This window comes from Monodelphis domestica, chromosome 5 (assembly GCF_027887165.1).
Source record: "Monodelphis domestica isolate mMonDom1 chromosome 5, mMonDom1.pri, whole genome shotgun sequence".
NCBI classification, from domain to species: Eukaryota; Metazoa; Chordata; class Mammalia; order Didelphimorphia; family Didelphidae; genus Monodelphis; species Monodelphis domestica.
Window position 1 is genome coordinate 302,198,817 of NC_077231.1, and position 26,193 is coordinate 302,225,009.

Below are 26,193 nucleotides of genomic sequence, written 5' to 3' on the forward strand. Positions count from 1 at the left end.
CTGTCTCTCTCTCTGTCTCTATCTCTCTCTCTCTGTCCCTCTGTCTCTTTCTCTCTCTGTCACTCTCTCTGACTCTCTTTCTGTCTCTCTATCTCTCCCTCTCTGTCTCTCTATCTCTCCCTCCCTCTCTGTCTCTGCCTCTCCCTCTCTGTTTCTTCCTCTCTGCCTCAGTCTCTGTCTCTCTCTCTCTCTCTCTCTCTATATATATATATATATATATACATATATGTATATATATATATATCCCAGTTTCCACAAACTTCAAAATCATGTAAATTGTGTTTGTGCATCTTTCCATCTTTCCATTTGCTTTGCATCCACTTACATAGTTCTGGCTTCCTCTGTTGTGGTCGGGTGTTAGTTCGAAGAAAATGTATTACCCTGGGAATATGTTTATAGCCTATAAAGGGCCCCTGATGCTGACAGGCATCTGAGCCTCCTCGTCTTTGAAAGTTTAGAAACCAATTTCTGCCCTCACCATGGAAACAAGACTTCTATTTAAGTTAGCCTTAGGGATTAAAATGGAGATTGATTAAAAAGGTGCTGGGGATATGAAGGCTGTGTTTTAAATGCTTATTAGTTATTAGGAGGACCTTCACCTCTCAAAATGGAGCTCCTTTAACAAGAAGCTTTTAGTAATATCTTTTTTAGGAAGTTTCATTTTTTGTGCAAATAGTATCCATTAGAAATAGGGAGAGATCTACTTAATTATACTTTTCTCTGGGCCCATGCTACTCCATATAATCATGCTGTTGTTTAAGTAAAATGAGGTTGAAGTCTCCTTGACATGTAAGCTCCTTGAGGACAGGGACTATTTTTCACTCCTCTCTGGAATTTTTAGCACTTGGAATAGTATCTTGCATATACTTTGAAATACTTAATAAATGGTTGAAGGATTGAATTGATGTTCTTATTTATGAATACCTTTGATTGAGTCTAGGTAGCCAGAAGATTGAGTGTCAGATAGACCTGAGTTCAAATCCCAGTTCATACTTACTTAAATATGTGACCCTGGGTGAGTGACTTAAGTTCCATCAGCATTAGTTTCCTCACCAATAAAATGGGCATAATAATAGCCCCTCCTTGACATGATTATCATGATGAGCATAAAAGATAGCACATGTAAGGCTCTTTGCAAAGCTCAAAGCAATGGATTAATGGTATCTGCTGTATTGAGGTTTTTCTTATTGCTGTTGCTATTATTAAGCATTTCATGAATGTTCACTGATTGATTATTATGCTCACAAAATAATACCATCTCAGGGTTACAATGGAAATCAGAGATCCTGGACTGAATCCTTCTCCACGATCCCTAAAGAATGGTTGTTACTCTTGCAATCTAAAGACTTGCTTTGAGGGGTAATGTAGAAAACGCACTGACAACAGAAGACAACTTCTCTTCCAGTTCCACCTCTGCTATATTCCAAGTGTATGGTCTTAGGTTAAATAACTTAAGTGTTCTAGGTCTCAGTTTTCTCATCTATGAAATGGAATGCTAATGGTTCCTGTTGTCATCTAATAAAATGGTGATGATAGCAGAATATACTTCCCAGTTTTAAGGCTCAAATGGTTCAATGTCTTTATCAGCCATGAGATCAGTATTTATTAAGTACCTACTGTAGGATTTAAATTAATATCCCCTACTCAAGAATTATATTTTATCAAGTTTATTAATAATTACTTAAAATAGAAGGGGTACTTACATGGTAAAATAAATAGGAAATGGAACTAGCACCTGGGGAGACCAGGAATAGACTCGTGCAAAAAGTCAGCTTAGTGCCTTGAAGGGACCTTAAAGGTCACTGAATTCATGTGGCCTCCAAATAGTAAAACGACTTAACTGAGGTCACACAGATAGAAGCATCAGCATAAGGATTTGAATTCAGCCCCTCTGACTCAAAATCCCTTATTTTAAATTCATTCTGCAAACCTTTAAACATTACTTATAGAAATGTTAGCTCTAATTGTAATTTCCCCTTTCTATATAGCCTTCGTTCGCCTTAAGTGGAATTATCCAATATATGGCGGGTTTCCGATTACTTTGATCTTTCTTAAGAGCATTTTTAAAGAAGCGTTTTTGGATGGACATGAGAGAAACACAAGAAGGGCCTTTTACCAGGCTCTCCTTAACATGACTTTCTCCCTTCTCCTAGTAAACTTGGTGTCAGCCTCCTGAGTCTTGTTGGCTATAACTGGTGAGCATGCAAAGCAGGGAAATGAGGCCAGCAGATGGATATGGCATTCTCCCACCTCCACTCCCATCCAAAGTCCTAATCCAGAACATTATTGAACAGAGATAAGGAGGACTTTCTAGCTCAGGTTTCTTTCTGAAGAGTTTAATTAAAGCCCGGATTTAAAATGCTTTCTCGAGGCCGAAATTGTTTTTCAATAGTTGGGTGGTTTTTGATTTTTCTGAGGTTTTGTTTTTGTTGTTTTTTGAAACTATGAAAACGGTCTGCAAGGGCACTTTCCCATGGACTGGGCATGATTAAATATAGCAGGGGTTCCTTCTTCGTAGAGTACATTACCTTTGTCCCATGTGTGTATATTGATATAAACTTCCAGCATGTTGGTTTTGTGATTTAACACAGATGGTTTCTCCCTTTGTTTAGGGTTTCAGAAATGGATTTCCTTTTTGTGCCCCTGGATTCCCTTCTTTCCTGAATAGGGAAGAGGGGAGAGGTTTGGTTTTTTTTAGGGGACTCAAATTGGTTTCACTGTGGTATATATATTCAGAATTTAACTCACAATTTTTATACCTGGGTAGCTGGCAAAGATATCGCTTTCTTGGCAGCTTAGGGGAGGGGAATTAAGAAAAATGGAGCTCTCTGAGGCCGTTCAAAACCCTGCCTCTACCAGGAGGCTCACCTGGGTTATAGGGAGGAAGTTAGGGGAGGAAATGATCTTCTTGTGGCTTCCTACTTTAATTATCATTGCTAACAAGTTGTTGAATTTTGTTATTCTTCTGATAACGAACTTAAAATGATGTCATCTTCCCTCCAAAATTTAGGACATACTTTCTTATGATACATAATAGAGATACACATATTTTATATATTCAAAAACTGAGATGCGTTACTATGTGTCAGGGGTAAGTGAATCTGTTTTTAAAAATGTTCACTCAATTATTTCATAAAAAAGAATTGGAAATCAGAAAATGTCAGAAGTACACAAGATGATTATGTTAAAAGAAATGTTTGGCTTGTTCACTTTGTCGAGTTTTGTTTTGTTTTGTTTTTAGGAAAATTGTAAATTCTACCTGATTTTATTACATTAACAAAATATTGAGATTGATCAAAGCAAGTGTTAAATTCAGGAGGTCTTTAATACTCTGATGAGGATTCCAATAATTAGTTTCCTTTTTTTTTTCAAAACTATTGATCATACAAAAAAATCATTCTTGGTCCATAATAGTCTTTGAAAGACTTTTTAGCATCTGGCTTGATGGATTTGAAATGAGAAACACCTGGGTTCAAATCCCACTCATATGCTTACAACTTGGTTAACTTCAGGCTCATCACTTAACCTCCAGTTGCCTCAAATAACTCCCTTAGAAATATTTACCAATTCATAGGATGAGCGTGATTCTTTTATATGTCTCTGGAGGGAATTCCTTATTTGGAAGTAGTCACCGATTCTTCTATGTTTATGTAATTAACGTTTTTTAGATGATTGGTGTTTTCCATTTAGAACCTGATTTGTGGACATTGTTTAGGTATTTCTGGAAACCACACTGAGAGGAAGATATTATTTTGATTATCTGACTTTTGAAAGACATTAACTCAGGGCAGCTAGGTAGCTCACTGGATAGAGAGCTAGGTCTGATGAAAGGTGGTCCTGGGTTCAAATGTATCCTCAGACAGTTCCAGGGTGGTACCATGGGGAAGTCACATAACCCAGTTGCCTGGCCCTTAACACCCTTCTGCCTTAAAACCAATACTTAGTATCAATTCTAAGTCATAAAATAGAATTTAAAAATTAAAACATTCACTCCATCAATAAATATTTATGAAGCCCTACTATGTATTAAGGGCATCTAGATGGCAGAGTAGGTAGAATGCTGAGAATTAAATGAGGGAGATGAGTTCAAATCTAGCTTCAGATACTAGCTGTGTAATTTAACTTTGTTTGCCTCAGTTTCCTCATCTGTAAAATGAACTTGAGAAGGAAATAGCAAACTATTCCAGTATCTTTGCCAAGAAAACCCAAATGGAATCCTGATGAGTCAGACATGACTGAAACAACTTAACAACCAAACCATGATGTGTAGAAGGTTATGATTTACCTATAATAGTTCATCAAGCCACTTCCAGATTAAGACCATAGTTCTAAAATATTTGCTTTAGTACATATTGGTCAGCTTCCCTCTATTGGTCTGTTATTTAGTCAAGTGCTTCATTTCTCTTCCACAGATTCCCATACATTTCTTAGATATGATAGACAGGTCAGAAATAAATGTTGGTCTAGGAATGAACTGAACAACAAAAACAATAATATAATAAATAATGATCCATTAAATCTCCATTATAAAATATTATATTGAACATTGATTCAATGGATAAAGAGTGTTTAGATATAATATTATCAAAATTACTTAAAATTTTCAAATTTAGAGGGTTTTTTATAAATCATTTTTCTAATCTGTCATGGCATGGAACCTCTCCACTAATGAACATCAGCATAATGGCTATGAATAATATTCGCAGAGAGTTTGATGGGATGTTTCAATGTCTCATAAGCAAATTGGGTCAAAGGCAGAACTCAATCTATGGTCTTTCTGATTCCAAGGTTAATCTACTATCCTCTGCAGTATGTTGGCTCATCTAAATTTAGGTAAAATAGACACAATCAATTTCAGATAAATTCCTCAGGGTAGAATCTAGATGCACAGACACTGGAAATCAACCATTTCATTGCTATAGGAAAAGTCCAGATGAAGAAACTCCCTTTACTAATACAGATCTATACTTTCTCTTTAAACATATTAGATAGTCTTAGAGAGTTATGTAGATCTTTGGGAAGTTAAGTGACTTATACAGAGTCACACAGTCAGTATATATGAGAGATAGTAGTTGAAACCATGTCTTTCTGGCTATGAGACTAGTGCTTTTATCATTATTATACAACATGGCATCTCCATTGTCACAAATTAATGCTTTAGAATTTTGTTGTTATTAAAAGCGTATCATTTCTAAAAATGAAAACCATGGATCTGTAGTTTTGAAAATCTAGCTTTGGGAATATAAAAGACTAAAAAAATAGCGAGGAGGGAAAATATGTAAGAATCATTTCCCTGTCTCCTCTTGAGATATACTTGCTTTTAAATTTGTCATTTATCCCTTTTTAAAATGTCATCATTACTCTATGATTCTTCCACAACCCCAATAAAACTATGCATTTAAGCAAGAATTATAGATACGCAAAACACCTCAACATGTTGGTCATTTCTGATATGGATGTACCTCATTCCTCACCTAAAATCTACCAATGTTTTATTTAGAAGCAGTAGGCACACTTTGCAATAAATCCTCTTAAGGCAGAGTTGTTCACTGCTGATTTGACTGATTGATTGATAAGGGTTCAAATTTTTCCTTTATGTAAATTTGATCATCATACATACATATATGTATATTTATATTATATCATATCACTTTATATTGATATTTTTGTCTACATTCCACAGTGTCTCTCCTTTTTCTTTCCCAGAAAGCCTTCTTTTTTAACAAAGAATAACAGAGTGAGGAAGATTCTTCTGTTGTCTTCTCATATCTTTGGGATCTATCTTAGTAATCATTATTTGATAGCATCCAGTTTCAATTATTTCATTGTCTTTGCTCTTTATGTTTATATTATTATTATCACTGCATATTCTATTTTCCTACTCCTGCTTGTTTTGTTCCTATATCTTCATAAGCTTTTCTGAATTTTGACTATTTATTACCACTTACAGCTCACTAATATTGTTAGCATCATTGACTAAAATCCATTCAAACATTTCCCACTTAATGGTGCCTATCATATTATTCTTGGCTTAGCTTCTTCTACCTCCCCTCACTCCTTCCAAAATCATTCCCAAGCAACTGCATCCTTTTTCTCCTTGTTTCATTCCTCCCCATGGGAGCTGCTGCCCTCTACTTCTCTACTCAGTTAATTTTCTCTCCAGTTATCTGAAAAATCTTTAAAAGTTCCAGATGCTACTTGGTATGTACAAAGATTCAGTGTACTGAACAAGTAAAGATTTTAAAGTCAATTTCCAATATGTCTGAATTTAAGAGGACAACATGGGGTTTCCCTTCATAGATGCTAAATGACTGTGTGTTTAAAAATTCACCATGGTACTTTTTTAATATATAAGCCCTTACCATCCATCTTAGAATCAGCATTGGGTGTTGGTTCTAAGGCAGAAGAGTGGTAAGGGCTAGGCAATGGGGGTAAAGTGATTAAAGTGACTTGTCCAGGGTCACACAACTAGGAAGTGTCTGAGATCAGATTTGAACCCAGGACCTCCCATCTCTAGACTTGACTCTCAATCCACTGAGGTACCCAGCTGCCCCCTTCACCATGGTATTTTAATAGGTGTTATTATGACTTTTATCCCAATATTTTACATGGGTATCCATTGGAAAATCTTTTAAAAAGCTTACCAGGATTCCTTTTCTGATGACCACATCAGGGACCTTTTTCTGTAATGACCTTTTCTTAAATGGTTGGGGTAATCCATACTATTGTTTATTTTATTACTGATAGAATAGTAGAATCAGCATCATAGAGAGAGACTATCCATCAATAGCAAATAATGAGATTACATTGCCTAAAATACATTGGGGCTTTCTTTTACCACTATAAGCAGTGACTACCTTGTTCATATAACCTGCTGCAAGTTGGTTACTTGGGTTTATTTGCCTTTGTTACTGGAGAGTTCTATTAGATTTTCATGGGCAAAAACCCCTAAGCAGACTTCCTAAGGAAAAATGTTTAAAAATTAGGGAATCAAATCCAATTATTTAAAATGAGAGTTGGGGAGAAGTCACATCTAATAATGCATCTCGTAATTGTTGAAGTAAATGGCTCTTTGACTTCTTTGGCTCCATTGGGAACTGACAGAGGCAATGGACATGAGTGCTAAACACAGATAATTGTTGTATGTATACAGACTTGCAGCTCTGAGATTTTTAGCTAGATTTTCTTTAATTTTTGGCAACTTCCAATTGTTTTCTCTTTTGGTGCATATGTTTGCCACCCACATCATATACATAAGCAAATGAATTCTACTGCATATAATTGCCCATCACTATTATAAAACAGGAAACATGAAAACATTAAAGAAAAACCCGTTATGTCTTTAAATACCTCTAGCTTATTTAAAGCAGGGGTATAGTGTCAATACTGCTGGGGGATTTCAATCTCATTATGTACATGACTTTGAAAAGTTTCCCATAAATGTCAAAAGGAAAAATGACTCACAGATGTCTCTGTATTAAAAATGCAAGTCTCCTACTGGTCTTAAGAATTTGGGGACTAAATGAAGAGATTGTGGAAGGTTGGGGGCAGAGTTGGAGTGTATGTATACATGTAGGGGGTGTTGGAATGATATGAGTGCATTAAGTGAACTTTCATATTTGAATTGCTCAGGGTTTGTTTCCTTTAAAATAGCCTGTGTCCATTAATATAGGAAATAAAACAATACGACTATCAGCAGCAGCCCATTAAAATAAAAATGATTGCCTGGCTATTACAGTCAGCCTGAGTTAACAGTCACTAAACATTTATCAAACACCTACTATGTGCTACACTGTGCTACTGCTAGGGATGTGAAGAAAGATGAGTGGATCTGGTCTCAAGGAATTTACAATCTAATTAGGGCAGACAATGGATTTAAAAAAAAAGAACCCAAAAACCAGGGATAAGGGAGGAACCAAGTATGGGACATGATGAAGATCTGCAGCCAATTTGTAATTGATGAGATGATTGCCCTGGGTTTCTTCCTTAAATAGAGGATCTTGGAAGGGATTTCTAATATGCATTAGCTACCATCTCCAATCAGAGGAAGAGTGGGATTCCAGGAAGGATTAAGGAGGTGTAAACTCTGGGTTTCAGAGTTGATGCAATTGTGTTTGTGTCTTAAGTTGTTTTTAACCACTAGTGGCTTTAATGAAGTCAATCTGGCATGTTTTGTCAACTAGTATGGGGTCAATCTTAGATGCTGTCCTCATTATTTGTTAATATATTTATCTGATTTTCTTTAGTGTTACTCCATACTAGGGATCATAGATTACAGATCTAAAACAGATTGGGAGTGCTAAAATTGGAATGATAAATAGATGATTAATATGGCCTCTGCACAAGGATGATGTGCAAATTTGTGAAGCATTCCATATTATTTTACTCAAATTTATAAGGAGCTAAACAATTGTACAAAAAGTCAAGCCATTCCCGTTGATAAATGGACAAGGGACATGAATAGGCAGTTTTCCGATAAAGAAATAAAAATGATCAATAAGCACATGAAAAAGTTTTCTAATTCTCTTATAATTAGAGAAATGCAAATCAAAACAACACCTCAAACCTAGCAGATTGGCTAATATGGCAGCAAAGGAAAGTAATACATATTGGAGGAGATGTGGCAAAATTGGGACACTAATGCATTGTTGATGGAGTTGTGATTTGATCCAACCATTCCGGAAGGCAATTTGTAGCTATACCCAGGGCTTTAAAAGACTGCCTGCCCTTTGATCCAGCCATACCACTGCTGGGTTTATATCCCAAAGACATAATAAGGAAAAAGACATGTACAGAAATATTTATAGCTGTGTGCTTTGTGGTGGCAAGAATTTGGAAAAAGAGGGGATGCCCTTCAATTGGGGAATGGCCATCTCAGCTGACTTCACCAGCTCAATCCTCAATCTGAATGTCCCCGAGAGAGTCTCAAGAGAGACCCTTCAAGGCAGCCTTTCCCAGCTGACTGTTTTCTACTCAGATTTCTCATCTCCTTATATAGGGCATTTTCTCCTTTGTCACCTCCACTAAATTCTTATATCTACCAATCACAGTAGACGTTTTTCAAAGGACAGACCATTCTTAGTCCACACCTAAGAAGGTGTGGATTTTTGAGTAATTCACACCAGGAAAGCTCTGAGTAAGTTTCCCAGTTCTTTGTTCCTTGTAAATTCACAAGTTGCCTGACCTTTATAGATACTTAGCACCCCTTTCTAAAAATAGGCATGGCTTAAGTATGGGTTTAAGTACTTTTCATTGTTTAGCAAGGAGTTTTCTCCCCTAAAGCAGTTTTAAGTACGGGTGGAGTAGAGGTCTTACCATTTCTGATCTAAGTAGAGTTCTCACTTTCCAAATGGGGAATGGTCCCAGTAGGGAATTGTTCCAATGAAGAATTCCCCAATGGGGAATTTTTTTAACATTCACAAGTCTGAGAAATTTCAAGACTCACAATGCCCCCCTGATGATCATTGGAAGACTAGTCTCCCCATTGATCATTTAACATAATCATCTTGTAATCTTAAATGCACTTCTAACTATACATATATACAATATTCAGTTTTCTAAGGTGACATAGGAGAAAACCCCCTATATAAGAAAAAATGTCTCTTGAGAAAAAGGTCTTGAGAGACAGGCTCAAGGAGGGTCTCTTGAGAAAGAATCTCTTGGAGACAATCGCTAAGGAGGCCTCTCAAGGGAGGCTGACTCTGGCTGGAACTCCCTCTAGGGAGTCTCTGTCCCTCTGAATCTTTGCTTGAACAGATCTTATGGTGAGTGATAAAAGACTGACTGATTCTCTCTCTCTTAAGACTCAGGTCTAGGCCATGTTGGCTTAAGGCCCTTCATATTTATACCTTTCTCTCTCTCTCTCTTTCTTTGATTCCTCATTGTATTATTAATTAAATTCTCTATAAAACCCAGTTGACTTGGGTATATTCATAATTGGGAATAATTCCCTGGTGACCACCTTATATTTGATTTAAAACAAGACACTGTAGTGAAAACATATTTTCTGCGGTCACAAATTTACTCACCCACTCTTATATCTACTACAATTTATATCTTCCACTATTTTAATCACTACAATTTACAACCATCAACCATTTTAATTATTATAATTTATGTCTCCCACTCTTTTAAATGCCACAGATTTATGAAAAAGAATGCCTCCACTTCCAGAGCAATAGCTGTGGGAATAGAAATACAGAAGAAAAACAACTGCTTAATCGCATGGTTTGATGGGGTTATGATGGGGGATGTAGACTCTAAGCAATCACCCTAATGAAAGTATTAATTATATGGAAATAGTTCTTGATCATTGACACATGTAAAAACAGTGGAATTACTCATTGGCTATGGGAGGGGGGTGAGAAGATAAGAAAGAAAGAATATAATCATGTAACCATGGGGAAATATTCTTTTTTTTTTTTAAACCCTTACCTTCCGTCTTGGAGTCAATACTGTGTATTGGCTCCAAGGCAGAAGAGTGGTAAGGGCTAGGCAATGGGGGTCAAGTGACTTGCCCAGGGTCACACAGCTAGGAAGTGGCTGAGGCCAGATTTGAACCTAGGACCTCCCATCTCTAGGCCTGGTTCTCAATCCACTGAGCTACCCAGCTGCCCCTGGAAATATTCTAAATGAATTAAATAAACAATTAAAATATTTTAAAAATAAATAAATAAAACAGATTGGGACCATAGAAGTCAAGATCAACCTTGTGACATGGTAGATAAAGAAACTGAAACTCAGAGAGGGAAAGTAATGCCTAAATTCATACAACTAGGAATTGGCAGAGCTGGTACTGGAATCAGTGACCTTCAATTCAAAATTAAGAGCTCTTTCTGTTCTTGCATGTTGCCTTCCTTGTTAGTCATTTTTATTGATAAAGTATGGAAAGAGGAACATTATCTATATAGTAAGGAATAGTGCTAGTAGGCTTGGGATGTCAGAACATCCAGCAAAGTACTTCATACTATCTCTCAACATGGGGCATTATGGTCATCAACAACAATAACAACTTCTCCTTCTTCCTCCTCTTCTTCCATCCACCTCATATCCATCCATTCACTCTACCATCTTTCTTCCCTTCAGTCTAGGTATCTGTTTGTCTAGCTACCCATCCATTTCTCTATCCCTCCATAAAAACTATCATTGCCATTTAAGCCTTGTAATTGATTGGCTGATTTTGGCACACTATGAAGAATGCTTCTCCCCCTCGACTACTTTGAAGATCTATTCCTCTTTCAGTATTTTCCATAGCACTTGAATTATAAGAAAACTTTTAGACAAATCACTTCTACCAGATGCATCATTGTTCTTTTCTGTTTCCAGATCATCAATCTCTGCTAAGCCCCAAGCAGCAGGCATTATTAGAATAAAATGCTCCGTGTTCTACTGGCATCTTTTCTGCTTCAAACAACATCACAAGAGCACAGATGTGCCCACAAAGCACAATGCACAGCCTACTTTTGTTCTCAGCTCTTTGCACATGGTTTTGTTGAAGTGAGAGAATCTCTGGTTGTATCAGAAATGCAGGAAGGTTCATGGTGTCTAAGATAGGTAATAACAACAAAGCCCAACAGGAACCAACCTGATCACAGTTGTCATTCTCATATTAAAAACCTAAAATCTCATTCCCATAAACTTAATCTTTCCACAGTAATAATAATTGTTCACATTTATCTAGTACTTTAAGGTTTATGAAGCTATTTACATATATTTTCTCCTTTGAGCCTTGCAACAACTCCATGAGGAAGGTATTAAATATCTCCTTGTCCCTGTTTTACATAGATGGAAGCTGAGGCTGAGAGAAATTAAATGATTTGCTTTCAGCCACAAATCAAATAAATGCTAGAAGCAAAACTCAAACCTGGTTTTCTTCACACCAAGTCCAACATGCTCCCCACTCGTGCTGAATCTTAGTTACAGATATGAAGCTCATGCCCCAAAGGGAATAGACGAAGTCTTTGTAGGGTAAGCTAAGTACTGTGGGAGATACAATGATAAAATGTTATCATATATTACGTGAGTCATGTAGAGCTCTAATAATGCATTCAAATAATATAGAATAAGGTGAAATAAAAAGACTATAGATGAGTCATGAGATCTAGGTTTCTGTCACGCTTGGGCATTTAGCCACCATATATCTTGTAATCTCATGGACATTTCCATGCTGCTTCCTACATTGGGGCAGGTGCTCCTTGCGGTCAAAGACTGCATATGTCTTTTTTTTTTTAACTTCCTCAAAACTTAGAATGGCATAAAATATTTCATCCATGCTTGTTGACTGAATGAACGAATGAGCTTCAGTTCCCACATAGGTAAATGGGGGAAATCTAATGTCTTTGGCATCTTTTTGATATGGTTGTTTTGAGGAAAAAAATATGAACCCCAGAACACTTTTAATTCATCCTATCTGTCATGCCAAAGCTCCAACTGTCATTTGACTAGCCTTTCTAAAATGGCTGGTGTAAAGCATGTGTTCCTTTCCTGTGATGAGCAAGACTCAGACAAAAACAAAGACAATAATAATTTGCGTTTACAAAGGGATGATATTCTAGTGTCCTTACTAACCAAGACACTCCCTAAACAAGCAAACAAACAAACAATGATGCTTAATGTCACTACTATTTAAACATAAAATTCTTTATTTACAGTTTTCTCTTTCAGTGAGAATGCCTTTTACATCTATGCTAATATTTTGTTTTTAATTAATGAATAAAATATGATGCTTTTAAGCATCTCATGACATTTTTCAGTTTACTAGACACACTCAGATGGTACTAAACTAAGCAATTGATAGGATGCTCATACCGAAATTAAGTATGGATACCTAAGCCAGTTACCTTTGGAGACCATGAGGGAATGAGACATTGAATAGATAAGTTTTGATTGACAGGAGACATAAAGGAAAGAAAAATCCAGGACTTGAAATTTGCCCTGGAGGTAAGGACTGACTCCTCACTGTGTCCTCAGAGATAAAGGTCTTTGAAATCCCCTGGGCCTGTGAGGGAACTGAATATATGTCTGGTGATAGCCAGAGGATAAAGTGGGGATAAGTGAGGATAAGAAGAAGGTTAGAGAGAAGCCAAGACATATGTGGTTCACAGAATTACCTGGGCTTCTCCTAGATATTTGTCGGGAATGAGGAGGATCAGCACACTCTGGACTGACTCCACTATCTTGTTTTCCCCCATCTTTAATATTGTTAAAACATATCAGTGTCTGGAACATAGTAGGTGCTTAATAAGAAGATGGTTGGTTATTGTTGATAATAACAATGCAAAATTTGAATTCAAGTCCTCTGACTCAATGAAATGGTCATCCCACTGAATGCTACTCTACCCCATCCAGTTAAGATATAATAAAACTCATAGATTTACACACATTCACCACATGATTCTGATATCTTTGAGAGGAAAGTCTCTATTATAGCTCCATGTGGTGCTCTTGTCAGCCTAACTGTTGCCTATGTAAGGTACAGAATAGGCAGGTTCAAGAGCTAAATACTTACTGGCTGTGACTCATTACTCTTCTTTTCCTTTTTTTATTCTCACTCAAAACACACTTCCAGATTGATCATTGTTATAAGAGCAAAGTCACACATAACCAAAACCCCAGAATAAAACCTTGAATTCACTGATGAGAAAGATGACTCCATCAATTCTTTCTCTGGAGGTGCATTACCCATGATAAGTCTTTCAGGATTTTAAGTCTTTCAGTCCCAGTTCATTGCATTGCTGAGAGCCTTTCACATATAATCATCTTCCAATAGTGCTGTTATCCCAATTTTGCTTATTTCGCTCTGACGTGTCATTAGTCTTGACAATATTTGCCCTATATTTATGGGAAATAAAAATATTGTTGGTTCTCAATTTGAAGACTTTGAACTATCAAAGTGGTTATTGAGTGAGTTATGTTGGGTTTTTATAAAATGTTTTTCAACGTTGTACTTTATTTCTACCCCCAAAGATGTCCCTCATTGCTTCTATGGACTGAAAGGACATTCTTGTTGTTATTTGTTTGATTTGTTTGGGTTTCTTCTTTGCTCTTCGATGATGCTTGTTTTGTTCCACTGGGTTAGAGAGGATGGTGTCTTTTGCAACAAATGAAAAATGTCACTATAATGGAAGAAAGAGTGCTATCCTCTCATAGCAATAGAATCAGAGCTTTGGCTGGGGCAAAGTCCCAGGTGACATTCTCTCCATATCCACTCTCAACAGGGTGCTTTATTCTTGAATGGAAGTAACCGCGTCTAATCCTGAAGGGTTTTGTTCGCTTCAAACAGGATAGAATCAAGCATGCATGGCATTTTTGCTTTATAAAATTCGACTTCTTTTCTACAACATTATGTTATTGTTGAGTCTGACCCTTTAGAATCCTTTTGATCCTAACTTTCCCACCCTGACGTTCTGATCTGGTTGGTTCCTGAAGGACCAAAGACGAGGATGTGGTTCTATTATGTTGTCATTCTCTATCCATTTTCATAGCCTGTCCCCAATGACTGGAATGCTCTCCCTCCTTATTCTACATCTTTGAAGTCTTATTTTCATTCAGAGCTCAGCTCAATGGCCACCTCCTACCTGAAATCTTCCTTAATTACCCTTTAGCCAGTAATATCTTTCTCCATGGATTTACCTTGTGATAACTTCTGTATCTATGGGGTGGTTCTCACCAATAAAATACAAGTTTATTAAGGGACGAAACTACTTCATTTTGATCTTTGTACTCCTAAAACCTACCAATCAGGGAGCCATTAAATAAGCATTTCTTAGTTAATATGATGTGCCAGAAAAATAGTCATCAATTAATGAATTTTGATTGCTAAAGTTTCTTCCTTAAAGAACTTGTAGCATAATGATGGTCACCATAGTTGGCATCCCTTAATAAATGCTTGTTTCTGTTCTTCCTAAAGGCACTTAGATATTAAGAAAAGGAAAAGACTGTTGAGGTCATCTAGCAGGACTGCCTCATTTTACAGTCAAAGGAACGGAGATAGATGGAGGTTATAGTACATGTAATGGGTCAGAAAGATGATATGTGATTGACCCAAGATTTAAATTCAAATTCTCTGATGCTAAAATCAGTACTTCTCCCCCTACCACAGTCTGCTTCTCAATTTATTCTTTGTGGAGATTAAATTTTGTTGCTCATTGTGTATTTTCATGCTCACTATTGGTTATTGGTTTAAGAGCAGTAAATTGTAAGAAAAAATGATGAACATGGCCATGATGGCACACATCCATACTGTACTGACTAATGGGGAAGCTGAGGCTGATGGATTGTTTGATCTTGGTAGCTCTGAGTCTTAGGAGAGCTAAAGTTGAATTGGGTGAATGCTAAGTCTGGAACTAATATGGTGAGTCCCCATGAGCGAGCTGCTTATAGAGGAGGGAACATCCTAAATTATACAACTAAGTAAGCTATATAGATAATGTAATAATAACAACTTCAAAATCCAGATTTATATAGTACTTTAGGTTTTCAAAGTGCTTTACATTTGTTATTTCATTTGTAACTCACCGCAACCCTGTAAGCTAGATGTGATCATTATCTAAATCTTATAGATGAGGAAACTGGATTGAGAGAAGTTAAGTGATTTTCCCAGGGTCACACAATTCAAAACCATCCGAGGCAGAATTTAAACTCAAGTCTTCTTGACTACAAGTCCAACACTGTATCCATCACACCATGCCATAGCTGTCTCTTTCTTATTGATTTTTAAAGACATGTTTGATTTAGTAGAGGAAATTAAAGTCTCAAGGCCACTCTTCAAACAAGGTAGTTCTTATTTATATGTAAGATTCTGTGTCTGATGGAAAGAACCTCAGAGAATTTTGCTCATGGATGTGCTGATTTATATCAAGTGAAATATACATCAAGAAGAAATAAGCTCAGCTGAGGTAAGTACTGATTATATGGAAGATGACAACACCAAGTCCAATTTTCCCACTGATGCTTTGTTTCTCTAAGTGTTCCTATTACCAGCTGACTAGCACTGATTGCATTGAGCCCTACAATGCAGCAAAGCCTCCCTAGTGAAATTCAGAGTAACATGAAAAAAATATATGTATATATATATATATTATATATATATATATATTTAGTAGATTCACAAGGTCATCTGTTTTGTGCTGCAAAGGAATCTAGAAGTAATCAAATCACAGAATCACAGAATTTGAGAGGTGTAGGGGACCTCAGTGGCCATCTATTAATCTATCAATTAATTAGTTATTAATTATTAATCAGTTATTAATTATTAATTAATTATTAATCTATTAATTAAACCAAATCATGTACCAAATACTCCCCATTATCCTTTGCCCAATAAGTAGTTTTCTGACTTCTATATGATGGCCTTTAAGGAAGAGAAACCCACCATCTTTGGACATAACCCAGTCCATTTCTGGACTAATTCATGATTAGAAAAGAAAAATCTGACAAGTCCAAATTGTCCTCTTCTCAAGGTCTAGCTATTGTTTCTGGTTCTGCTCTGCAAAGTCAAAAATAACAAGTCTAAAGCTTTGCCAAGGGAGATCTTTCAAATACTTAAAGAAAGACTCAGTTTTTTTTTTCTTTTCTTTTCCAGATTAAACATTCTGTTTCTTTGACCAATCTTCTTTAGAACTCAGTGCAACTTATCCATATCCTTCTTAAACCTTGGCATCCAGAACTGCACACAATAGTAGAGATGATACTTAACAAGGGTATAATACAGTATTACTGCAATTTCTCTATTTCTAGAAGTTATTTCCTTCTTCATGCAGTAACAATTGCATTAGTCGTTTAGTTGCTTTATTTAAATGTTGACACTTTTTGACTTTGCTGTCCACTAAAGTCTCAAGATTATATACACATATAGATATAAATTAAGTTGTAAGATAAGGGTATGTAGAAGAATAGTAAACGCTAAGCAATGGAGGAGAAATTACTTATCCAGAGTGACACAGTTAGCCACTGTCTGAAGTCAAATCTGAACTCAGGACCTCCCTTATCCAGGCCTGATTCTCTGTCCACTAAGCCCATCTAACTGCCCCCAAGCCTGTTATATTTTTAAAACTGCTGTCGAATACTGCCTTTTTTATCTTATATTTGCTAAGGTAAGGAGCCTAACCTCTTCTTATAAGTGAGAAAACCAAGGACTAGAGAGGATAAGTCATTTGCACAGCATTCCATATTTGGTAAAGATGTGAGGTAAAGTTCAATTAAAAACTTTTTGAGTATAACTGCAACTCTAGTCTAATTATCAACATTAGAAAAATTCAAATTAGACAGGAATGCAGTTGATTGTGCATCTGATGGAATTAATCAGTTTATCTCTAGCCATGGATTCAAATATTCACTTCTTTACTACTTGCTACCCATGTGACCCTAGGCAAGTCACTTTATCTCTTAGTCAGTCATCTCAAAGATCAAATGAATAGGATTTTGCTTCATGACAGCTAAGATCCTTTCCATCTATTATTTTATGAGTTCTTAGACAGAGACTGTAAATATACCATGAGATGAGCCCACAGGAACAAACAGACAGGGTTGTATTATGTTTGGATAATCAGGAATTTCTTTTGTGACAATTTCCAACTGACTATCCATATAAAAGGCCATCTTTAAGAGTATATATAGCTCCAGTTGATTCTATTGATAGAAAGTCAACATCTAATAATACTAATCATGGGTAGAATTAAAGTTTGCAAAGCACTTTCTGTAAATTAGTTCATTTGATTCTTAAAACACCCCTGGGGGGTAGGTGCTATAATTATCCCCATTTTATAAATGGGGAAGTTACTTTAAATAGATTAAGTATCTTGCCTAGAGTCATACATCTAGTAAATTTCTGAAGTTGGATTTGAACTCTAGGCTTCCTGACTCCAAGTTCAGTAATCTATTCATTGCATCACTTAACTTCTCTATGTATCCTACAGTCTCATGAGCTCAGAAGAATTAAATTATGATGAGTAGCACAAATGGCCATGAAAATACAAATTTCATGTAAGTCTTTCCTCTTTTCTTCCCCAGAATTGATGTGTTCATCATTTCTTATAATGAAAAACATCTGCATAAAATTATGAAAAGATAAATAAACTAAACCAAGATGCAGCAAACAGAAATATTAGTTCAAGAATGACATGTGTGTATCCACCTTCAGGGAGAGAAGTAATAAGTAGAAATAAGTAAAACATAGTTTTTTTATATGTATATGTGTGTGTATGTTGTTAAATGATGCCTTCTTTAATGGGAGGAAGGAAGGAAGGGACTTAATTCAGTATTTTAGTGTTACAGACAAATTCATTAATTAAAATTTTAAAAAAGAATAGTTAAGAAGTTTCGATGAAAGCAGCAAGTTTGAGGAGCCAAAATAAAAATAAAGTCAACTTTTTATTAGTGTAAATGAAGCCCGACAATCCCTTCTCCACCCAGATATTTCCTGTAGCACATGATCAATTGACAATTTCCATATGAAAAGTAGCCTGAATCACCAATAGAGCATCCGCAATTATAGAGAAGCCATGGAATGGAGACTGGCAATGCCATAGTACATGGGTTCTCATGAGTAGACCAAGAGACAGAGGAAAGCCTGTTCAGTTTTCTGTGGAAGATTTTTAAACACACACACACACACACACACACACACACACACACACACACAAACACACACAGAATTCATTGGACTAAAAGGTTGGGAGCGCTTATGATTCTCCAGTGGATAAGATCATGGGTTGATCCAAGTATGAATGCAAAACGTCTGCTTTTCTGGGAGGGCTTCTATGGATTTGTTTTCCAATAAGGAAATCACGTTTGTCCCTGTGAAGCCTCAGAGCTTCTCTTGAACACCAGAAGAGAAATATCATTTCAAACCCTACTTGGAATGCATCAAACTTCCATCCCCCTTTGGAAGGTGGCACTTCTACTTAGCAGCTATGAGGCAAATGCTTGGACTTGCTTCTTCCTTTGATGGTCACAAGTCAGGCTGAGCTGCCCATTCTGCTTCTCTCTGCCCACCCATTTTAACTGGAAAAGGAGTGTGGGAAGCAGCTGGTCTAGGATGAGGTCTGGGTTTTTCTCTGGATCCTCTTAATAATGACCCTTACTAGGTAACTAGGTAAGCAGAATGACCAGCCTGGACAGCTAAACAGAAGGTATATTGCTTTTCGCTTGCTTGTTTGTTTTCACTGTACACATTTTATGTAAGGTAAATGGATTCATTTGCATCGCACTCAAGAAAAATGTATAAAGTGCCTTCTCTATGCAGGGTTTTATGCTAATACTGATGTTAGGAAAGCCAAAAACAATCTCTGCCCTCAGAGAACTTACTTACCTTCTGACTCGAATCCAGAACTCATCCCAGTGCACTGCATTGCCTCCATCTCAACTTTGCCAAGCTAGTTAATTCCTGGCCCAGACCTCTAGGATCCAGCCAAGGAGTTACTCAACCGGGCAGGATCCAGGGCCAAGAAGCAGCAGGGGACAGTCACAATCCAGATGAGCAAATGGGGACCTTGGCCTTCCTTCATTCTGTTAGTTCTATGGTCAGTGCCCATCAAGGGAAGAGATGCTTACCCTGATATTCAATATTTTAAAAATTATGAGTAGATAGGGAAATGGTTGTAATAATGAGACATAAAGTGCTGGAAATTAAGGTTAGAATGGGATATAAACTCTGAGAAAATTAGAAATTCAACAAAGGGATTAGGAATCTACCCTTCACTGTCCAACTGCCATAAAATGGTAGAAAGTGGGAAAAAATTTGTAATATGATTTTATTTTTGAAAATGCAATGTTGCCCTTAAGAGTGATGTTTAATTTGGCAACCACTCCTTAACACTTGAATGAAAATGTCCTTCCCATGATACATTCTTTAAATACCAACCAGCTTGTGGAGGAATATATTATCCTTTCTTGCGCTCAAATAACCACCATTAATATCATTTGGATGGGGGCCTGGACTGGGAGAAAAGAAGAACTGGAAACCTGCTAGGAAGAATTAATAACATCTTTATTTTTCCCTCCTGAGTTCTCAAAGTCTATGCCAGGAGAATGTAAGCTCTGGCAGGTTCTATCAAGATGGAGAGACTCAGAATTTGGGCTTCATGACAGATTTTCTCTTGTCCTAGGAAACAGCCTAGCTAAGTGCAGAGAGGCCCATTACCGGCAGAATGACTATGAGCTGATGAATTATTTGGCCATAGTTACCCAAGAAAGAGAGAAAATGGTTCTAGCCAAGTATGGAAAGGAATCAAGTAGGATGAAGAGACATGGAGAGATTATGATCTCTACTCTACTATAGAGGGAACTCACAAGAATGATCAATCAAGGTATAATAATAGATTTTAAAGTTATCAAATGAAGAAGGCAGGCTTAGAAATCGTGTTGCCCAACCATATGATTTAATGTATTTATTATTTAATATATATTTAGTTTATTTATTTTTTCTTTGAATTACAGACTTCACATTATACTCCGCACCTCCCATTTGATGCTCCCCACAAAGAAACAAAAACTGTTCAACAAAACTGGCTAGTAGAAGTACCCTGTCTTATAACACATACCCATAGTGCCTTGCTTGTCTGCCAAGAAGAGGGGAATTGTGCTTCTTCTGAACTTCAATTAGGAATCCGTCTTGGTTGTGGTGATTAATCTGAACTTGACTGCTTTTTAGCATTGCTTCTGATCACATTATTGAAGTCACTGTCCATTTTGCTTATTTCCTTCTGCATCAGTTTAAACAGATCTTCCTTTATATCACCAACAATGTGGATTTCTTATATTTTCTTATGACACTGTAACATCCCAATACATTCATTTACCAAATTTTATTTTTTCAGCCACTCCTTAGATAGTAGAATTTTGTTGTTGTTCTATTTCTATTTTTACTAAAAATAACAGGAAATACCCCTACAAACTTTTGGAATACCTGGGATCTTCCCTTCTGTCCTAATTTCTTGGGTCATATGTCCAGTACTGGAATTATTGCATCAAAGGATAAGAATGGTTTAGGAATTATTATTCCTCCTATAATTTCAAGTCATTTTCTAGAACTAACCCTCTACTTTTGCAGATAAGGAAATGGTGACCTAGAGATTTTCAATCATTTGTTCCAGATCACTTCAGGAGTAGTTAGTAGAGCTGGGACTGAGTCTATGTTTCTGGAGTTGAGATTTCTGGGGAATAAGCCACCATGCTTTTTCAATGTGGCCATATTCATGAATTCAGTGTCTTCTGAACCACTCCAAATACCCTATCCCACTAATGGTGAACCTTTTAGGAATGGAATGCCAGCCCCTGTCCCAGATGGAGTGCCATGCCCATCCCCCACACCAATTGCCAGGAGTGTCTCACTTCCACACATACTCAGGGGAGTAAGAAAGTGCTCCCATTGGGCTGCTGGGCAGAAGGGTGGGTGATGTGAAAAAAATGTCATCAGGCACAGTGGAGAGGGAGAGGGAAGCAGATCCCTTCAAGTCCCTCTACCTTTCTAGGAACAAACTTTGGGAAGGAGGGGGGGTAAGGGAGTCTGTGTGCCCACAGAGAGCACTCTGCATGTCATCTTTTGCATTGGTGCCATAGGTTCACCATCACTGTCCTATTCCTTTACTACTTCTCTGTCTATTTTTCTTATCTTCTCTTTTCCCTACCTCAATCATCTGTTTTGACCTAATGCTAAGATTCTTAAAGTTTAACCTGTTTCTAATGAAAGCTGGAAGACTAACTGGGAATAGTGCAGAAGGTATTCTTGTTCAAGTCAGGTTTGAACTAGATGGTCTCTGAGGCCCTCTTAAAATTTGAGAATTGAGGATTAGATTAGCCAAATTTTTCTCTTCTGAATTACTATGATTCAAATGGCCTAATTGTGTCTGAAGATCTTACCCCCTCCCCAATTCTGTGGTAAGGGCTTATAAATATGGGTTTCCGTTAACCATTTCTACTGGCCAAGAACAAGGGGACATCAGAATCTTAGAAACAGACAGCTCTATTGTTTTCAATCACAGGAAAGTCAGAATCATAAAGTGTAATTCCAATTTTGTCTCATCTTGTCCCTGAATGAAACTTTCTCTGTAATTCATTGAGGTGGTTTATCATTATTGATGCAATTAAATAAATCTCAGTATATTTAATGCTTCTTAACAATAGTTTATTTGCTGATTTGGATATCTTGGTCAGACTTTCTTTAGATTATTTAGTTAGTAGAGCCACCCTAACCTCTGCCCAGACCAGCACTCCCATTGGAAAATCTTGAAACAGAAAAATGTTAAGATGTACCCTTTCAGCTGATGGCAGAAACTAACTATGTAAAATCAATTCACTTTTCCAGTCTGGCAGCCCTATGAGAGAGTTCACTTGTGTTTTCCCAATTTTTATTGCAAACACGTTGGCACTAGCTTTGAGAGTGATAAAAGTACAAGGCAAATGGAATTTGACCTGGTCAAATAGAACATTTCTGGGATAGCCTTTCGGAAGCCTCCACAAATTGGATATCTGATTTAGAAAAGTCAAGATTTCTTCCGCTTCACCTTCCATCCTTTGGCAAGGAATTGGATGCCTAAAAGGTCAAATGAAGTCGAAGCAGATGGAACACCTTCCTGAGCCAGGTCCCTACCACTTGTTAGTAGTGTTTCATTATTCAGCCCTATGGTAATTCACTTATTCCAAGAGAAGCTACCTCCCAGCCACTGACAGCATGCTGTTCCATTAGGGTTCATCTTGTTTACCGAACAGCAGATGAGGAAAACAAACACACATTGCCGATACACATGTGGGCACACACACACACACAAACACACACATACACAAACACACACACGTCAACACAAAACAGACAACCCCAAATCTAAACAGGAAAATCAGGTAACGTTACAGAAATTCATCTAATTTATTATCCAGACCCGTGTGAAACCATAGAACCGTGCGGAATTTTGAGTAGTCCTGGATGAAAGATTAAAATAATTCAGAGTGATTTGTTGCAAGCAATGTGACAGGTCAGCACATTTGAATCTCATTTGAATGCAACACCTATCACCAGCAGAGGTGTAGGCAGCCTATCTGTCTGTGGCTCAGCGAGTCTCTTATCTGCAGTGGGAAGAAAAAAAAGAGACAAATCCTAGAGCTCCGCACACCCAGGTATGCAGTGGAAATATCGCTCCCTTTGATGCCCCAAACTTTGTGGCAACTGTACATTTCTCCTTTGTTGTTAGGAACCTGAAAGGCAAATAGCGTCTCAGTGCTGATTAGGAAAGTGATCGCTTTGGATATTATTGAGGATGTTAGTAAAATGTTCTCCCTGCTGACTCCCTTCCCTCCCCCTAAATGGAGACTTGTGACATTGCCTTTGTAGAGTGGCAGTGAAGATAATGGTTAAGTCCATATGGCCTTGGGGGGTCATATCATCCATTCTCCCAGGATTAGCAATGACGAAAGAGAAGCTGAGAGAGAAGTGGCTTGTCCAGGGTCATCTAGTCAGCAAGCAGCAGAACTGGAAGTCCAAAAAAAGGCTCTCTGATGAACCCCAGCACTCATTCCACCTCCATGATGGACACAAGGCATTCTTCTGTGATAGAACGGGGAAACAAAAGAAAACAAGTCAAGACGCTTGCCTCCTAGGAAGAGGCATGATCAGGGTGCTAAGGGCTATTGGTAAGGGACACAGGAAGTTAGAATGTTGCTGGATCTGATGTGAAGGAGTGAGCCTTGGGGCTAAAAGTGCTCTGAGGGATAGAATTTGGAAAGGAAAAAGCATATATATATATATATATATAGATATAGATAGATATAGATATATATAAATAAGTATGTATGTTTTTGTTGTCTTTCAGTCATTTCTCAGCATCAGTGTCATCCAATTCTTTATGGCCCTACTGGGTTGGGTTTTTTGTTTGTTTTTTGGATACTGGGTTTCCCACTTCCTTCTCCAGCTCATTTCTTTTTACAGATGAGAAAAACTGAAGTAAGCAGGGTTACATGACTTGCCCAAGGTCACATAGTTAGTATCTCAGGCCAAATTTGAACTCACAAAGATGAATCTTCCTTTTATTGATGTCAGTCATTTTGGGACATCCCTACCTCAACATCAAACTTTCTCCTATTTTATACAGGAAAAAAATGTTCATCAGAACCACTTAATACAATGACTACATAGGTCAAAATATGCAATGCTTTCCATATATAGTTACCTACCTCTTTACTAATAGTAGGAAATAATATATATATATTTAAAATAATAATTCATGGTATTTATAATGTATCTATTATGAGAAATCACTGTCCTAAGCTAAATTCATTAGAAATATAATTTCATTTTTAGCCTCATAACAACCCTGGGGAGGAAGGTATTATTTTTATGTATATTTTACAGTTAAGAAAACTGAAGCAGATAAAATGTTAAGTGACTTGCTCAGGGTCACACAGCCAGTAACTGTCTGAGCCTGGATTTCAATTCAGGATTTCTTGGTGCCAAGTCTAATACTCTCTCTACTGTGCCAAGAAATGTTCCATCAATTCTGCAGCATCAATACTGGGCATTTGACTTTCTCAGAGTCCAGCTTCCTGAAAGTGTTCCTGAAACCCTTTTGTTTCAAATTGTGTTTTCACCCACTGTTTACTATGGGAAGAACTCTCACTAAGAAGCTTACACCAGTTTCTTTTGTTGATCAGTTCTTTTAGTCATTTCCAATTCCTTGTGACCCCATTTTGGGTTCTTTTGGCCAAGATATTGGAGTGGTTTGTTGTTTTCTTCTTCAGCTCATTTTACAGATGAGTAGTCTGAGTTAAACAAGGTTAAGTGACTTGCCCAGGGTCACACATTTAGTAAGTGAATCTAAACTAAGAAAGATGAGGCTTTTGGACTACAATTCTAGCACTCTATCTACTTCACCACCTAGCCACCACTAGGGGTAAAGTCAAACCAATTCCATTTTCTAAAATAAGTTTTACTCTGTTTGACAGTCAAATATATTACATCCTTATCTTTTAATATGGCAGGCAAATATATTCTGGGTTTGGGCTCATTACTTATTTATGAGTGTCATTCACATAACACAGAGAATATCATCTTTATGTATTATTATTCTTTAGAATTTCTCTGAATAATCTACACTTACAAAATGGCTTGAGAAATCCAATAAAATGGTAGAAAAGAGAAAATAAGGATCACAGGATAATGGCGACTTTTCAAACAGAGATGAAATAGTTTGATTACAAAGGAGTTTTCCAAAGGGTTTCAGAATACTCCATCCTCTTTCCCTCACCTTATCTCCTGTCTGCAGTGATCAGGGGTTAATGAGGCATGGGACAGATCACATCAGAGGTCAAGATAAGGAAGAGAGCACAATTGTCTAGGATAACAATCTGTGCCCTTCCAGATAGTATTCCTGCCAGGGTGTCTTCAAATATAGAGGGCTTTACCCAATTATTGTATTTCATACCTCACACCCTCATTTTCTAACCTCAATTTTAGCTATTTAACTGTCACTTAATATTAATATGTCTTTCTTAACATTGGTCCATGTTGACTCATTGATTCAAGAGCAACTTTTTGATTGTAATCCCACTTAACAAAACATACTTACTGGCCAAAGTCTATTCAATTATCTCTTTAATTAATCACAGCGCCACACTCCAGTGTATCTATGATTTCATTAGTATTAGAACTCCTTTTAGTGATTTAGATTATTATTCATTCATACTTTCCAAACACATGGGATTCTTTCCCAAACTGCCTTGGCTGTTCTCCAAAAGGGGCAGTGCCTAGAATCCATCCCCAACTTCTCTTGACATTGTGAAGAGACTTATCTTTTGGTCATCCCATTCACTCTCTATTGACTACCTTCTCTTCCTTTTACAAGCAAACAGTGATTTGATAATACCCATTATACAGCTTTTCTTCCATCTTTATTTGCCTGCAATGTACAATAGCCCATTCTACTTTGCAATGGCTTGAATTGGGAGTGTGAGAAGAGAATTTGTGTGTTGATTTGATCAATTAGAGATTTATACTTCCCTTTCATTTTTTTTTTAAATTTGGGTCAATTAGCAACCATAAAATTGATCCCACCAGCATTCCCCCCCTGGTAGGTTCAAGGCTAATTGCAGAAATGGGATTGATTCCTGGGGAGTTATGTAAGGGAGCTCATGGGTGTAGTGAGGATTTTTATAAGATGAGACACAATAGGAAGCTGGGGGGTTGGTTATTTTCTGAGGCTGAGATTC

The 26,193-nt window shown here is 37.1% G+C and overlaps 1 protein-coding gene and 1 non-coding gene across 16 annotated transcripts in view; both read left to right on the forward strand.

Annotated features, from left to right (window-relative positions):
- RBMS3 (RNA binding motif single stranded interacting protein 3) overlaps positions 1-26,193 on the forward strand; it is a 1,500,462-nt gene that overhangs the window by 647,111 nt on the left and 827,158 nt on the right. The window lies entirely within an intron of this gene.
- Positions 8,280-8,382, forward strand: LOC130454871 (U6 spliceosomal RNA). The gene has a single exon (XR_008912658.1). It is a non-coding gene; the product is annotated as a U6 spliceosomal RNA (small nuclear RNA).